The sequence below is a fragment of the Drosophila serrata genome, unplaced genomic scaffold, assembly GCF_035046125.1.
Source record: "Drosophila serrata isolate PLE 108 unplaced genomic scaffold, ASM3504612v1 contig_100, whole genome shotgun sequence".
Taxonomy (NCBI): domain Eukaryota; kingdom Metazoa; phylum Arthropoda; class Insecta; order Diptera; family Drosophilidae; genus Drosophila; species Drosophila serrata.
Window position 1 is genome coordinate 43512 of NW_028256998.1, and position 17057 is coordinate 60568.

Sequence of the window (17057 nt, forward strand, 5' to 3'; positions counted from 1 at the left end):
TAGATTTATTCTTTGAAATTTTATGTTATTTTTTAAGCATATGGCCACTTGGTTAGTTTTCCGATTTATTTCTGTTGCTATGTTTTGTCTGATTAATTTGTAGTTTGTCAGCATGGGTGAGTTAGTTTGATTGAGATGGTGCTCAGCTAATTGCATTACATCGGGTTTATGTTTTGACAGGAAATGATTGAGTTCAGCTCTTTTTTTGAGCTGTCTCATGCCGTTTATATTAAGAAAGATGCATTTAAGCTTCACTTATTTAGTGCCATATTGAATATAAAATCGAGTATTATCCGATTTTTGTCTTCTTCGTTACTTGCATTTGGGTAATTTATTAGAGTCTTTTGCATTATTTTTATGCAAGTGACAAGATCTTTGCCATATGTCTTGATGGTGTCATTGTTTATTGTTTCTATAGTATTTTGTTGAGGACTGTCGAATGTGTGATTATGTAGGTTAGTGTTATTCTGTTCACTATTTTGGAATAGTGAAGAGAATCTTTTATTATTGAACTGTGCATTTTTTAAAATATTTTGACTTGTTTTGTGATCACTTAGGTTTCTTTTTTGTGCAATTTTTTTAATAAGATTTATTCTAATGGGGCATATTTTCGCGCTTGCAGTGTGCTCTCCTTTACAGTTAACACATTGGGGCTTTGTATTTTGTGGTTCGGTACTGTTGTTATCAGGTTTTTTAAGGTCGCAGTTGCCTGGACCATGAGGTTTTAAGCATTTGATGCATCTATAAGGCATATTACAGTTGCTAGCAACGTGTGAAAATCTTTGGCATCTTTTACATTGCCTAATATGATTTGGGTGAGGCTTAAAGCCTTCTATGGTTACCTTACAATTAAGAAGATACTTTATTTCGAATATTTTTTTAATATTTGGCGATTTTTTTATAGTAACCTGCCAGTATTTTTCTTTGTAGGGGCTTATTGAGATTATTTGTAACTCAGGTAAGATATCATTAAGGGCTGCTTTAATTTCGCTTTTATCAAAGATTTCTGGGGGGATTTTCTTAATAATTATGTTATGTGGTTTTAACTGTTTTGGTGTGTATGTGAAGAAAAGGAAATTTTCTTTTGAGAAGAGGGTTTTTGCTAGATTCAGATTTTCAATAGTATATACTTTAATATGCATTATGTTCTTATTAATTATGTTAACAGTGTACTTAAATGGTAGCAAATTTCTAATCTTACGTATATTGACATTATAGATGACAATTACCGGTAGGTTGTTTAAAGTTGCTTCAGATTCTGCTGCTTCTGCTGCTGCTGCTTCTGCTGCTTCTGCTGCTGTTGCTGTTGTCATCTGTGCGTGTGAAGTCTTCTTTGTTGTTTTGTTGTTTGTTGTCATCTGGGGTTTCAGGCTTATTGGTTTTAAGGCTGGGAATTCGCATTCGTCGAGCTCTGCTAGTGGCTGGTCGTAATTTGTTTTGCTGATGGTGTTTGATATTGTTCGTTGATTGTTTTTATTCTGCAAAATTCATTCATTAAGATTTTGAATTGTTCACCTTCATCCTGGTCTTCTTCTTCCTCACTGGTAGTAGAGTCGTAGTCGTCATCGCTGTTGTCATCTGATGATGTCTGGTAGTGTCGCTTGTTAGTTTGAGTATCGACCTCCATCTCATATATTTGGTCACAGTTCATTGGATCTTCTTCTGGTATTTGAGATCGTTTTTTAGGATTAGATTATATATTTTTTATTTCTGTTCGCCTCTTTCCAAGTTTTGTTTCATTAGATTGAGTTGTATAAGTAGACTTTTTTAGTTGCTGCTGCTGCTGTAATTGCTGTTGTTGTTGTAGATGCTGTTGCTGCTGTAGTTGCTGTTGTTGTTGCTGTTGCTGTGTTTGCAGTTCTTGTTGTTGCTGTAGCTGTTGCTGTATTTGTAGTTGTTGTGGTTGTTGTGATTGCTTTTGTTGCTGTGGTTGCTTTATTTGCTGTTGTTGTGGTTGCTTTTGTTGTTGTTGCTGTAGCTGTTGTGGTTGCTGTAGTGGTTGCTGTTGTGGTTGCTGTTGTAGTTGCTGCTGCTGTTGTGCTTGCTGTTTTTGTAGTTGTTGTATTTGTTGTATTCTTTGTATGTTCTCTACTTTTAGTATTGTTATTGGTTGAACACTTTGTATTTCTTGTTGCTGATTCACTATTTGCACAGTTGAGGTTTTTATTGTTTCTTTATTATTATTTTCTTCCCGTTGTTGTTGTTCATTAGCATCTAATGTTTGCTCTGATACTGTTTTAATTCTGGTTATTAATTGCTCATTGGCTTTATTATTATTTGCTTCCGCTTTCTTCACTATTGTTTCTTCTTCTTCACTAGCTACTTCTAGCTGATTATTGCGCTTCACTATTGTCTCACTTCCTATTTTTGCCCTGCGAGCTGCCGCCGCACATGCAGCCACATGCCTTGCAGCGCCTTTATACTTCACTTCTTCCGTCTCACTCACTGATTCTCTACTCTTCTTTACTTCTGTCTCTGTCAGGCTCCTCTCCACTTTTTCACTTTTCCACTTTTACACTTTTTCACTATTTACCACTTTTTCACTTTTAACTTTTGACCCTATAAATCATATATATTCTTGATCAGCATCAACAACTGAATCGATATAGCGTTGGTCGTGAGGAAAAAATATATTACTACATTTTTGGAACATTTTTAATAATATATATTGAAATTGCACATTTATTAACCCTATAAAACCGCAGAACAGAACTTAGTTTTAAAAATTTTACATTTATTTATGTATTAAATAAGAATAAGGCTCTTGAAAATTTCGTTTCTTTGGTAAAACTTGTTGTGGCCCTGAAAAGAGCCTTTTTAATGTTCCTCCGCATCTGCGAGAAAATTTACTTGGAGCTGGTGTACTTGGTGACAGCCTTGGTTCCCTCACTGACGGCGTGCTTAGCCAACTCTCCGGGCAGGAGCAGGCGAACAGCAGTTTGGATTTCCCGACTGGTGATGGTAGAGCGCTTGTTGTAGTGCGCCAGACGAGAAGCCTCGGCAGCAATACGCTCGAAGATGTCATTCACAAAGGGGAGTGGAATATTTACGGGGGGAGTTTACATTACTGGTATATTAAACCGTCTCTTGGATTTACTGAATTGTTTTTTCTATGGTAAAATATTAAGTTTTTGTTTGTATCATAAATGATGTTTTTTGTTTTTAAGTTTTCTAAGTGATTTAGTGTAATCAGTTCAATGGGGTAATCATTTGGTATTTCTGTTTGGTCTATGTTGTTGTTTTTTACGAAGTTTTCTAAGATTTTAAAGGCTTGTTCATCTATTTTAGTTGTCTTTGATCGTTTGCAGATTAATTTGTTTGATATGTTTTTTTTACAGTTATTATCGATGGCTTTTCTGAGTATTTGTCTTTCAAAAATTCTTAGTTTTTGCATTAAATTTGATTTAATGCTCATCCATGCTGCATGGCCATATAGTATGATTGGTTGAATTAATTTGCGGTAGGTTAGTATTTGAATCTGTTCTAATTTGTTATTTCTGTTATTGTTAGGTATGAATATGTGAAGAAGGCTTTTTGTTTTCATTTTTGCTCTGATTAAGGTATTGTCTATATGTGTTTTAAAGTTTAGTTTTTCGTCATACGTGACCCCTAGATATTTTAGTTCTTTATTGAATTTAATTGGAATGTTATTATATATGAATAGTTTGGGTTTATAGTATTTTGAATTTGTATATAGTTTTTGGATTTTAGGTCCTTTGAAGAAGCAGCTAGTGCATTTATCACAATTTAGCTTTAATTGCCATTTTGTGAAATATTTTGAAAGCTTGTCTAAATATAGGTTGAACTCTACTTCTAGGCTTGCGGTGGAGCCCCCAGAGCCGAGAATTAGAATGTCATCTGCATATGTTAATTGGATTATATCAACTGTGGTTTGGGGGTTTTGTATATAATTGGGCAAGTCATGAAGATAAATATTGTATAATATTGGTCCTAGGAGTGATCCTTGTGGTACTCCTGCTGTAATATTTCTTATTATGGAATTTTCTTGATTTTGGCTTGTGACATGAAAGGTCCTATTAGTTAGGTAACTATGGATGATTTTGAGTATGTTATGATTGAAGTTTAATAATTTCATTTTGTATATCAGTGCATTAGTCCAAACTGTGTCGAATGCTTTTTCGAAATCAAGGGCACAGGCTACTGTGCCTCTTTTTTTATGGATGTTTTTGAAAATGAAGGTGTTAGCTCTATGGAAGGCATTGCTAACTGATATGCCTTCCCTGAAGCCAAATTGGCCTTCATTTAGGACATTATTTTCTTGTATATGTTTTTATACCCTTGCAGGGTATTATAATTTCAGTCAGAAGTTTGCAACGCAATGAAGGAGGCACCTCCGACCATATAAAGTATATATATTCTTGATCAGGATCAACAGACGAGTCGATCTAGCCATGTCCGTCTGTCCGTCTGTCCGTCTGTCCTTCTGTCCGTCTGTCCGTTTCTACGCAAACTAGTCTCTCAGTTTTAAAACTATCTTAATGAAACTTTGTAGTTAGCCTTTTATATACTCTCACTCATATATATGTCGGAACGGGCCAGATCGGACGACTATATCATATAGCTGTCATAGGAATGAGCAGAAAATTTTTACAAAAAAAATTATAACATTTTCAGTTTACAACAGATTTTTATCAAATTTGAGATATAGCCATTTTATTATACTCTACAATTCTGTCTAAAATTTTATGAAAATCGAACTACTATATCATATAGCTCCCATAGGAACGATCGAGAAATTAATACAATTAAAAATTACAACTATTTCAGTTTTAAACAGATCATCATCAAGTTTGAGGTGTAGCCATTTTATATTAATCTTAAATTTTGTGTAAAATTTCATGAAAATCGGACGACAGTATCATATAGGTGCCAAACAAAAGATCGTTTGGTGTAGAGGAAAAATGCAAATCTGTGAACTGCAAATGAAAACAGGGTGAATGAAATGAAAACAGGTGTTACTTCATTGTAATCATAAATATATATATATAATTTATATTATAGGGATTCCTACTCATAGAAGTTCAAGGTAAGTACACTAATCATATATTAAAAACTTATTTTATATACAAAAAAAACATGAATAATTTTCTTAATACCTTTGAAGTAAGCTAAGTATTAAGAGGTCAAATATTAAATATATCATAACTAAGCCAAAAATGCATTAATTTCAGTTTTTATTAGGGTAACAAATCTGCATACTCAATTTAAAAATTAAAAAAATTCAAATTTTCGTCAATTTTTCACCATTTTAACGATACCGCTTATAAAAATTTAAAATTGTCAAAAAATATGAAAAAATTAAATTTATGCCGGACCTGGCTAGATCGATTCGGCTGTTGATGCTGATCAAGAATATATATGATTAATAGGATCGGAAATGACGCCTTTAATAAGTTTCAAGCTTTCGACTGAAATATAGGCTTTGCTTAATTATTTGGTACATTGAGCGCTCTCCTCTGCGATTCTCAAGTCTTACACTTAAGCAAGGCTTTAGCTAGAGGAAGTTTAGTTTTCTTCTTCTTTTATATAAATTACTAATTTAGTGCTTGGTGGTTGATAGACTTTGATCAAGTGGATGTGGCAACCATGGCTAGATCGAGTCGGCTGTTGATGCTGATCAAGAATATATATGAATAATAGGATCGGAAATGACTCCTTCACTAAGTTTCAAGCTTTCGACTGAAAGATAGGCTTTACTTAATTATTTGGTACATTGAGCGCTCTCCTCTGCGATTCTCAAGTCTTACACTTAAGCAAGGCTCTAGCTAGAGGAAGTTTAGTTTTCTTCTTCTTCTTTTATATAAATTACTAATCTAGTGCTTGGTGGTTGATAGACTTTGATCAAGTGGATGTGGCAATCATAAAAATTATAGTTTTCTTAATTAAGGTAAGACGTTAACAAAATATCTCTTGCTAATTGAAACCAAAACATGGCCCAAAAAGTCAAGATGAAAATATGGTTTATATTAAATTATTGTTTAATTACCATACCCTTGGCCGTGTTGACTAGCTTATTATTGATCTCGAAAAGTCTTCCAAGCTCTCTTTAAGAGCCGTGATGATCATGACGAGCGGGGATATGGTGTCATTTATTTGTTTATAGTAAAGTATTCTTAACTCCCAAAAATAGTTTATTCAGCACAACTTACTAAACAAAGAACACAACAATGGTGATGATCGAAACTGCTCAATATAAAATATATATTAAAATAAGTTGATCTATATTTGTAAAGCAAATTTTTAAGAATTGGTATGCTTTTAAATAACAGAAAGTTAACATATTTCAAGCAATGCTTGTATATAATTTTTGCAAAAGTAATTCTTCACACAAAACCCGCTCGTTTAATGTAGAGGAAAAATGCAAATCTGTGAACTGCAAATATAATATGTTTAGGTGAATGAAATGAAAACAGGTGTTACTTCATTGTTTTTAATCATAAATATATATAATTTATATTGTAGGGATTCCTAGTCATAGAAGTTCTATCTGCAAGGGTATATAAACTTCGGCGTGGCGAAGTTAACTTCCTTTCTTGTTTAATGTTTTTCATTAGTACTTTCTCAAATAGCATACCTATGGCGGAGAGTATTGTGATGGGTCTATAGCTTTTAGATGTTGTGGATTTGTTTTTGGTTTCTGTATTGGAATTATTTTTCCATGTTTCCATTGCTTGGGAAAATAAGAGCAGTTTATGCAGTGATTAAAAATTTTGCATATTTCTGAAATAACTGGTATATTGAAGTATTTAAGCAGGAAATTACTGGTTCCGTCTGGTCCTAATGTTTTCTTATTATTTTTATTTTTTATTATTTCGAGGATTTCTTCAGAGTTTGTGAAACCTAGTTCTATTGCTTCTTGCCATTTCCCTTCAGCTGTTTGTGTATTGTTAAAGGTTGTTATTTTGTTATCGTTCGTAATTAGTTGTTCTATTTCTGTTTGTATTGTTGTCTTATGTGCTCTTAGTTCTGTGTTTTGTGATGTCATGTTGTCATTTTGTTTATGGATTTGTTCAAAGGACCATGCTATTGCGTTTATTTTTTCAAAATTGGAGGTAAGTATGTTTGAGTTTGTTTGAATGTCTATTTGCGTTTTTTCAGTGTCGTTCAGGATTATATTTGATTGGAGATGTTCTTTTATGGTTGAGTTTGGGTTAATGTTATGCAGTGTTCTATGGTTTAGTTTGCTTGTGTTAATTTTTTCTAGTCTTGATCTTATGATTTGGAGTTCTGTTTCTTCTATTATTAAGTTAATTTGATAGTCTATTTCTCGTATAGTTTGTTTAATAAAGGATTTACAATTTTTAGTTATTGTCATGATTTTATTTTGCAATATTCTTCTCAGGTTATGTTTTTGTTTTATGAGCTTCAAGCAGTTCGGTCCTAATTGGATTGAATGATTCGTAGTATTTGGATTGATTTTTATTTTCGGTATGGCTTGTGGATTGTTTATTGCTTTATCTATTGCTATTGTTAGGTTTTTAATGTATTGATCAATATCATTTTTATTTAAATTTGTGAGGTTTGGTACTGGAATTATGTTTTGAAGAATTGTTCTATTCCAGGCTATAGAGTCAATTTGTTGAAATTTATGAATTATTTTTGGTTTGTTAGTGAGTAGTCGTGTGTTACCGATTTTTATTGAAATTTCTATTGCATGATGATCTGAGGAAAAGTTTTTTAAAACTGTACAGCCTCTTTGCAGGTTGTTAGTGAATGCAGTTATTGTTGAGATTATGAAGAGATCTATAGAAGAGTCTCTTCCTTTATTTGGATGAGTTGGTTCATTGGGTGGGCAGATGGTAAGTTCGGGAATGTTTGTTACCCAATTGAATAGGGTTTTCCCTGCGCTATTGATGTGTTGTTTGGAGAAGTTTGGTTTATTCCAAGTGGGGTGTTTAGCATTTAGGTCGCAGCCTATAATTATTTTATTGATATGAGGTATTTTTTTTAAAGAATTGTATATTTTGTCCAAGTCTTCAGTTTGCAGTTTGTTTTTTGGTGTGTTGTATAGTGTTGCTATGATTATGTTTTTTGTTTTGTTATTTTGCATTTTTTGAGTTATCTGTATAGCTATGGCTTCAATTGTTTTAGCTTGAGTTAGATTTATTCTTTGAAATTTTATGTTATTTTTTAAGCATATGGCCACTTGGTTAGTTTTCGGATTTATTTCTGTTGCTATGTTTTGTCTGATTAATTTGTAGTTTGTCAGCATGGGTGAGTTAGTTTGATTGAGATGGTGCTCAGCTAATTGCATTACATCGGGTTTATGTTTTGACAGGAAATGATTGAGTTCAGCTCTTTTTTTGAGCTGTCTCATGCCGTTTATATTAAGAAAGATGCATTTAAGCTTCACTTATTTAGTGCCATATTGAATATAAAATCGAGTATTATCCGATTTTTGTCTTCTTCGTTACTTGCATTTGGGTAATTTATTAGAGTCTTTTGCATTATTTTTATGCAAGTGACAAGATCTTTGCCATATGTCTTGATGGTGTCATTGTTTATTGTTTCTATAGTATTTTGTTGAGGACTGTCGAATGTGTGATTATGTAGGTTAGTGTTATTCTGTTCACTATTTTGGAATAGTGAAGAGAATCTTTTATTATTGAACTGTGCATTTTTTAAAATATTTTGACTTGTTTTGTGATCACTTAGGTTTCTTTTTTGTGCAATTTTTTTAATAAGATTTATTCTAATGGGGCATATTTTCGCGCTTGCAGTGTGCTCTCCTTTACAGTTAACACATTGGGGCTTTGTATTTTGTGGTTCGGTACTGTTGTTATCAGGTTTTTTAAGGTCGCAGTTGCCTGGACCATGAGGTTTTAAGCATTTGATGCATCTATAAGGCATATTACAGTTGCTAGCAACGTGTGAAAATCTTTGGCATCTTTTACATTGCCTAATATGATTTGGGTGAGGCTTAAAGCCTTCTATGGTTACCTTACAATTAAGAAGATACTTTATTTCGAATATTTTTTTTAATATTTGGCGATTTTTTTATAGTAACCTGCCAGTATTTTTCTTTGTAGGGGCTTATTGAGATTATTTGTAACTCAGGTAAGATATCATTAAGGGCTGCTTTAATTTCGCTTTTATCAAAGATTTCTGGGGGGATTTTCTTAATAATTATGTTATGTGGTTTTAACTGTTTTGGTGTGTATGTGAAGAAAAGGAAATTTTCTTTTGAGAAGAGGGTTTTTGCTAGATTCAGATTTTCAATAGTATATACTTTAATATGCATTATGTTCTTATTAATTATGTTAACAGTGTACTTAAATGGTAGCAAATTTCTAATCTTACGTATATTGACATTATAGATGACAATTACCGGTAGGTTGTTTAAAGTTGCTTCAGATTCTGCTGCTTCTGCTTCTGCTGCTTCTGCTGCTGTTGCTGTTGTCATCTGTGCGTGTGAAGTCTTCTTTGTTGTTTTGTTGTTTGTTGTCATCTGGGGTTTCAGGCTTATTGGTTTTAAGGCTGGGAATTCGCATTCGTCGAGCTCTGCTAGTGGCTGGTCGTAATTTGTTTTGCTGATGGTGTTTGATATTGTTCGTTGATTGTTTTTATTCTGCAAAATTCATTCATTAAGATTTTGAATTGTTCACCTTCATCCTGGTCTTCTTCTTCCTCACTGGTAGTAGAGTCGTAGTCGTCATCGCTGTTGTCATCTGATGATGTCTGGTAGTGTCGCTTGTTAGTTTGAGTATCGACCTCCATCTCATATATTTGGTCACAGTTCATTGGATCTTCTTCTGGTATTTGAGATCGTTTTTTAGGATTAGATTCCATATTTTTTATTTCTGTTCGCCTCTTTTTAAGTTTTGTTTCATTAGATTGAGTTGTATAAGTAGACTTTTTTAGTTGCTGCTGCTGCTGTAATTGCTGTTGTTGTTGTAGATGCTGTTGCTGCTGTAGTTGCTGTTGTTGTTGCTGTTGCTGTGTTTGCAGTTCTTGTTGTTGCTGTAGCTGTTGCTGTATTTGTAGTTGTTGTGGTTGTTGTGATTGCTTTTGTTGCTGTGGTTGCTTTATTTGCTGTTGTTGTGGTTGCTTTTGTTGTTGTTGCTGTAGCTGTTGTGGTTGCTGTAGTGGTTGCTGTTGTGGTTGCTGTTGTAGTTGCTGCTGCTGTTGTGCTTGCTGTTTTTGTAGTTGTTGTATTTGTTGTATTCTTTGTATGTTCTCTACTTTTAGTATTGTTATTGGTTGAACACTTTGTATTTCTTGTTGCTGATTCACTATTTGCACAGTTGAGGTTTTTATTGTTTCTTTATTATTATTTTCTTCCCGTTGTTGTTGTTCATTAGCATCTAATGTTTGCTCTGATACTGTTTTAATTCTGGTTATTAATTGCTCATTGGCTTTATTATTATTTGCTTCCGCTTTCTTCACTATTGTTTCTTCTTCTTCACTAGCTACTTCTAGCTGATCATTGCGCTTCACTATTGTCTCACTTCCTATTTTTGCCCTGCGAGCTGCCGCCGCACATGCAGCCACATGCCTTGCAGCGCCTTTATACTTCACTTCTTCCGTCTCACTCACTGATTCTCTACTCTTCTTTACTTCTGTCTCTGTCAGGCTCCTCTCCACTTTTTCACTTTTCCACTTTTACACTTTTTCACTATTTACCACTTTTTCACTTTTAACTTTTGACCCTATAAATCATATATATTCTTGATCAGCATCAACAACTGAATCGATATAGCGTTGGTCGTGAGGAAAAAATATATTACTACATTTTTTGAACATTTTTAATAATATATATTGAAATTGCACATTTATTAACCCTATAAAACCGCAGAACAGAACTTAGTTTTAAAAATTTTACATTTATTTATGTATTAAATAAGAATAAGGCTCTTGAAAATTTCGTTTCTTTGGTAAAACTTGTTGTGGCCCTGAAAAGAGCCTTTTTAATGTTCCTCCGCATCTGCGAGAAAATTTACTTGGAGCTGGTGTACTTGGTGACAGCCTTGGTTCCCTCACTGACGGCGTGCTTAGCCAACTCTCCGGGCAGGAGCAGGCGAACAGCAGTTTGGATTTCCCGACTGGTGATGGTAGAGCGCTTGTTGTAGTGCGCCAGACGAGAAGCCTCGGCAGCAATACGCTCGAAGATGTCATTCACAAAGGGGAGTGGAATATTTACAGGGGGAGTTTACATTACTGGTATATTAAACCGTCTCTTGGATTTACTGAATTGTTTTTTCTATGGTAAAATATTAAGTTTTTGTTTGTATCATAAATGATGTTTTTTGTTTTTAAGTTTTCTAAGTGATTTAGTGTAATCAGTTCAATGGGGTAATCATTTGGTATTTCTGTTTGGTCTATGTTGTTGTTTTTTACGAAGTTTTCTAAGATTTTAAAGGCTTGTTCATCTATTTTAGTTGTCTTTGATCGTTTGCAGATTAATTTGTTTGATATGTTTTTTTTACAGTTATTATCGATGGCTTTTCTGAGTATTTGTCTTTCAAAAATTCTTAGTTTTTGCATTAAATTTGATTTAATGCTCATCCATGCTGCATGGCCATATAGTATGATTGGTTGAATTAATTTGCGGTAGGTTAGTATTTGAATCTGTTCTAATTTGTTATTTCTGTTATTGTTAGGTATGAATATGTGAAGAAGGCTTTTTGTTTTCATTTTTGCTCTGATTAAGGTATTATCTATATGTGTTTTAAAGTTTAGTTTTTCGTCATACGTGACCCCTAGATATTTTAGTTCTTTATTGAATTTAATTAGAATGTTATTATATATGAATAGTTTGGGTTTATAGTATTTTGAATTTTTATATAGTTTTTGGATTTTAGGTCCTTTGAAGAAGCAGCTAGTGCATTTATCACAATTTAGCTTTAATTGCCATTTTGTGAAATATTTTGAAAGCTTGTCTAAATATAGGTTGAACTCTACTTCTAGGCTTGCGGTGGAGCCCCCAGAGCCGAGAATTAGAATGTCATCTGCATATGTTAATTGGATTATATCAACTGTGGTTTGGGGGTTTTGTATATAATTGGGCAAGTCATGAAGATAAATATTGTATAATATTGGTCCTAGGAGTGATCCTTGTGGTACTCCTGCTGTAATATTTCTTATTATGGAATTTTCTTGATTTTGGCTTGTGACATGAAAGGTCCTATTAGTTAGGTAACTATGGATGATTTTGAGTATGTTATGATTGAAGTTTAATAATTTCATTTTGTATATCAGTGCATTAGTCCAAACTGTGTCGAATGCTTTTTCGAAATCAAGGGCACAGGCTACTGTGCCTCTTTTTTTATGGATGTTTTTGAAAATGAAGGTGTTAGCTCTATGGAAGGCATTGCTAACTGATATGCCTTCCCTGAAGCCAAATTGGCCTTCATTTAGGACATTATTTTCTTGTATATGTTTTTATACCCTTGCAGGGTATTATAATTTCAGTCAGAAGTTTGCAACGCAATGAAGGAGGCACCTCCGACCATATAAAGTATATATATTCTTGATCAGGATCAACAGACGAGTCGATCTAGCCATGTCCGTCTGTCCGTCTGTCCGTCCGTCTGTCCTTCTGTCCGTCTGTCCGTTTCTACGCAAACTAGTCTCTCAGTTTTAAAACTATCTTAATGAAACTTTGTAGTTAGCCTTTTATATACTCTCACTCATATATATGTCGGAACGGGCCAGATCGGACGACTATATCATATAGCTGTCATAGGAATGAGCAGAAAATTTTTACAAAAAAAATTATAACATTTTCAGTTTACAACAGATTTTTATCAAATTTGAGATATAGCCATTTTATTATACTCTACAATTCTGTCTAAAATTTTATGAAAATCGAACTACTATATCATATAGCTCCCATAGGAACGATCGAGAAATTAATACAATTAAAAATTACAACTATTTCAGTTTTAAACAGATCATCATCAAGTTTGAGGTGTAGCCATTTTATATTAATCTTAAATTTTGTGTAAAATTTCATGAAAATCGGACGACAGTATCATATAGGTGCCAAACAAACGATCGTTTGGTGTAGAGGAAAAATGCAAATCTGTGAACTGCAAATGAAAACAGGGTGAATGAAATGAAAACAGGTGTTACTTCATTGTAATCATAAATATATATATATAATTTATATTATAGGGATTCCTACTCATAGAAGTTCAAGGTAAGTACACTAATCATATATTAAAAACTTATTTTATATACAAAAAAAACATGAATAATTTTCTTAATACCTTTGAAGTAAGCTAAGTATTAAGAGGTCAAATATTAAATATATCATAACTAAGCCAAAAATGCATTAATTTCAGTTTTTATTAGGGTAACAAATCTGCATACTCAATTTAAAAATTAAAAAAATTCAAATTTTCGTCAATTTTTCACCATTTTAACGATACCGCTTATAAAAATTTAAAATTGTCAAAAAATATGAAAAAATTAAATTTATGCCGGACCTGGCTAGATCGATTCGGCTGTTGATGCTGATCAAGAATATATATGAATAATAGGATCGGAAATGACGCCTTTAATAAGTTTCAAGCTTTCGACTGAAATATAGGCTTTGCTTAATTATTTGGTACATTGAGCGCTCTCCTCTGCGATTCTCAAGTCTTACACTTAAGCAAGGCTTTAGCTAGAGGAAGTTTAGTTTTCTTCTTCTTTTATATAAATTACTAATTTAGTGCTTGGTGGTTGATAGACTTTGATCAAGTGGATGTGGCAACCATGGCTAGATCGAGTCGGCTGTTGATGCTGATCAAGAATATATATGAATAATAGGATCGGAAATGACTCCTTCACTAAGTTTCAAGCTTTCGACTGAAAGATAGGCTTTACTTAATTATTTAGTACATTGAGCGCTCTCCTCTGCGATTCTCAAGTCTTACACTTAAGCAAGGCTCTAGCTAGAGGAAGTTTAGTTTTCTTCTTCTTCTTTTATATAAATTACTAATCTAGTGCTTGGTGGTTGATAGACTTTGATCAAGTGGATGTGGCAATCATAAAAATTATAGTTTTCTTAATTAAGGTAAGACGTTAACAAAATATCTCTTGCTAATTGAAACCAAAACATGGCCCAAAAAGTCAAGATGAAAATATGGTTTATATTAAATTATTGTTTAATTACCATACCCTTGGCCGTGTTGACTAGCTTATTATTGATCTCGAAAAGTCTTCCAAGCTCTCTTTAAGAGCCGTGATGATCATGACGAGCGGGGATATGGTGTCATTTATTTGTTTATAGTAAAGTATTCTTAACTCCCAAAAATAGTTTATTCAGCACAACTTACTAAACAAAGAACACAACAATGGTGATGATCGAAACTGCTCAATATAAAATATATATTAAAATAAGTTGATCTATATTTGTAAAGCAAATTTTTAAGAATTGGTATGCTTTTAAATAACAGAAAGTTAACATATTTCAAGCAATGCTTGTATATAATTTTTGCAAAAGTAATTCTTCACACAAAACCCGCTCGTTTAATGTAGAGGAAAAATGCAAATCTGTGAACTGCAAATATAATATGTTTAGGTGAATGAAATGAAAACAGGTGTTACTTCATTGTTTTTAATCATAAATATATATAATTTATATTGTAGGGATTCCTAGTCATAGAAGTTCTATCTGCAAGGGTATATAAACTTCGGCGTGGCGAAGTTAACTTCCTTTCTTGTTTAATGTTTTTCATTAGTACTTTCTCAAATAGCATACCTATGGCGGAGAGTATTGTGATGGGTCTATAGCTTTTAGATGTTGTGGATTTGTTTTTGGTTTCTGTATTGGAATTATTTTTCCATGTTTCCATTGCTTGGGAAAATAAGAGCAGTTTATGCAGTGATTAAAAATTTTGCATATTTCTGAAATAACTGGTATATTGAAGTATTTAAGCAGGAAATTACTGGTTCCGTCTGGTCCTAATGTTTTCTTATTATTTTTATTTTTTATTATTTCGAGGATTTCTTCAGAGTTTGTGAAACCTAGTTCTATTGCTTCTTGCCATTTTCCTTCAGCTGTTTGTGTATTGTTAAAGGTTGTTATTTTGTTATCGTTCGTAATTAGTTGTTCTATTTCTGTTTGTATTGTTGTCTTATGTGCTCTTAGTTCTGTGTTTTGTGATGTCATGTTGTCATTTTGTTTATGGATTTGTTCAAAGGACCATGCTATTGCGTTTATTTTTTCAAAATTGGAGGTAAGTATGTTTGAGTTTGTTTGAATGTCTATTTGCGTTTTTTCAGTGTCGTTCAGGATTATATTTGATTGGAGATGTTCTTTTATGGTTGAGTTTGGGTTAATGTTATGCAGTGTTCTATGGTTTAGTTTGCTTGTGTTAATTTTTTCTAGTCTTGATTTGGAGTTCTGTTTCTTCTATTATTAAGTTAATTTGATAGTCTATTTCTCGTATAGTTTGTTTAATAAAGGATTTACAATTTTTAGTTATTGTCATGATTTTATTTTGCAATATTCTTCTCAGGTTATGTTTTTGTTTTATGAGCTTCAAGCAGTTCGGTCCTAATTGGATTGAATGATTCGTAGTATTTGGATTGATTTTTATTTTCGGTATGGCTTGTGGATTGTTTATTGCTTTATCTATTGCTATTGTTAGGTTTTTAATGTATTGATCAATATCATTTTTATTTAAATTTGTGAGGTTTGGTACTGGAATTATGTTTTGAAGAATTGTTCTATTCCAGGCTATAGAGTCAATTTGTTGAAATTTATGAATTATTTTTGGTTTGTTAGTGAGTAGTCGTGTGTTACCGATTTTTATTGAAATTTCTATTGCATGATGATCTGAGGAAAAGTTTTTTAAAACTGTACAGCCTCTTTGCAGGTTGTTAGTGAATGCAGTTATTGTTGAGATTATGAAGAGATCTATAGAAGAGTATCTTCCTTTATTTGGATGAGTTGGTTCATTGGGTGGGCAGATGGTAAGTTCGGGAATGTTTGTTACCCAATTGAATAGGGTTTTCCCTGCGCTATTGATGTGTTGTTTGGAGAAGTTTGGTTTATTCCAAGTGGGGTGTTTAGCATTTAGGTCGCAGCCTATAATTATTTTATTGATATGAGGTATTTTTTTTAAAGAATTGTATATTTTGTCCAAGTCTTCAGTTTGCAGTTTGTTTTTTGGTGTGTTGTATAGTGTTGCTATGATTATGTTTTTTGTTTTGTTATTTTGCATTTTTTGAGTTATCTGTATAGCTATGGCTTCAATTGTTTTAGCTTGAGTTAGATTTATTCTTTGAAATTTTATGTTATTTTTTAAGCATATGGCCACTTGGTTAGTTTTCCGATTTATTTCTGTTGCTATGTTTTGTCTGATTAATTTGTAGTTTGTCAGCATGGGTGAGTTAGTTTGATTGAGATGGTGCTCAGCTAATTGCATTACATCGGGTTTATGTTTTGACAGGAAATGATTGAGTTCAGCTCTTTTTTTGAGCTGTCTCATGCCGTTTATATTAAGAAAGATGCATTTAAGCTTCACTTATTTAGTGCCATATTGAATATAAAATCGAGTATTATCCGAATTTTGTCTTCTTCGTTACTTGCATTTGGGTAATTTATTAGAGTCTTTTGCATTATTTTTATGCAAGTGACAAGATCTTTGCCATATGTCTTGATGGTGTCATTGTTTATTGTTTCTATAGTAATTTGTTGAGGACTGTCGAATTTGTGATTATGTAGGTTAGTGTTATTCTGTTCACTATTTTGGAATAGTGAAGAGAATCTTTTATTATTGAACTGTGCATTTTTTAAAATATTTTGACTTGTTTTGTGATCACTTAGGTTTCTTTTTTGTGCAATTTTTTTAATAAGATTTATTCTAATGGGGCATATTTTCGCGCTTGCAGTGTGCTCTCCTTTACAGTTAACACATTGGGGCTTTGTATTTTGTGGTTCGGTACTGTTGTTATCAGGTTTTTTAAGGTCGCAGTTGCCTGGACCATGAGGTTTTAAGCATTTGATGCATCTATAAGGCATATTACAGTTGCTAGCAACGTGTGAAAATCTTTGGCATCTTTTACATTGCCTAATATGATTTGGGTGAGGCTTAAAGCCT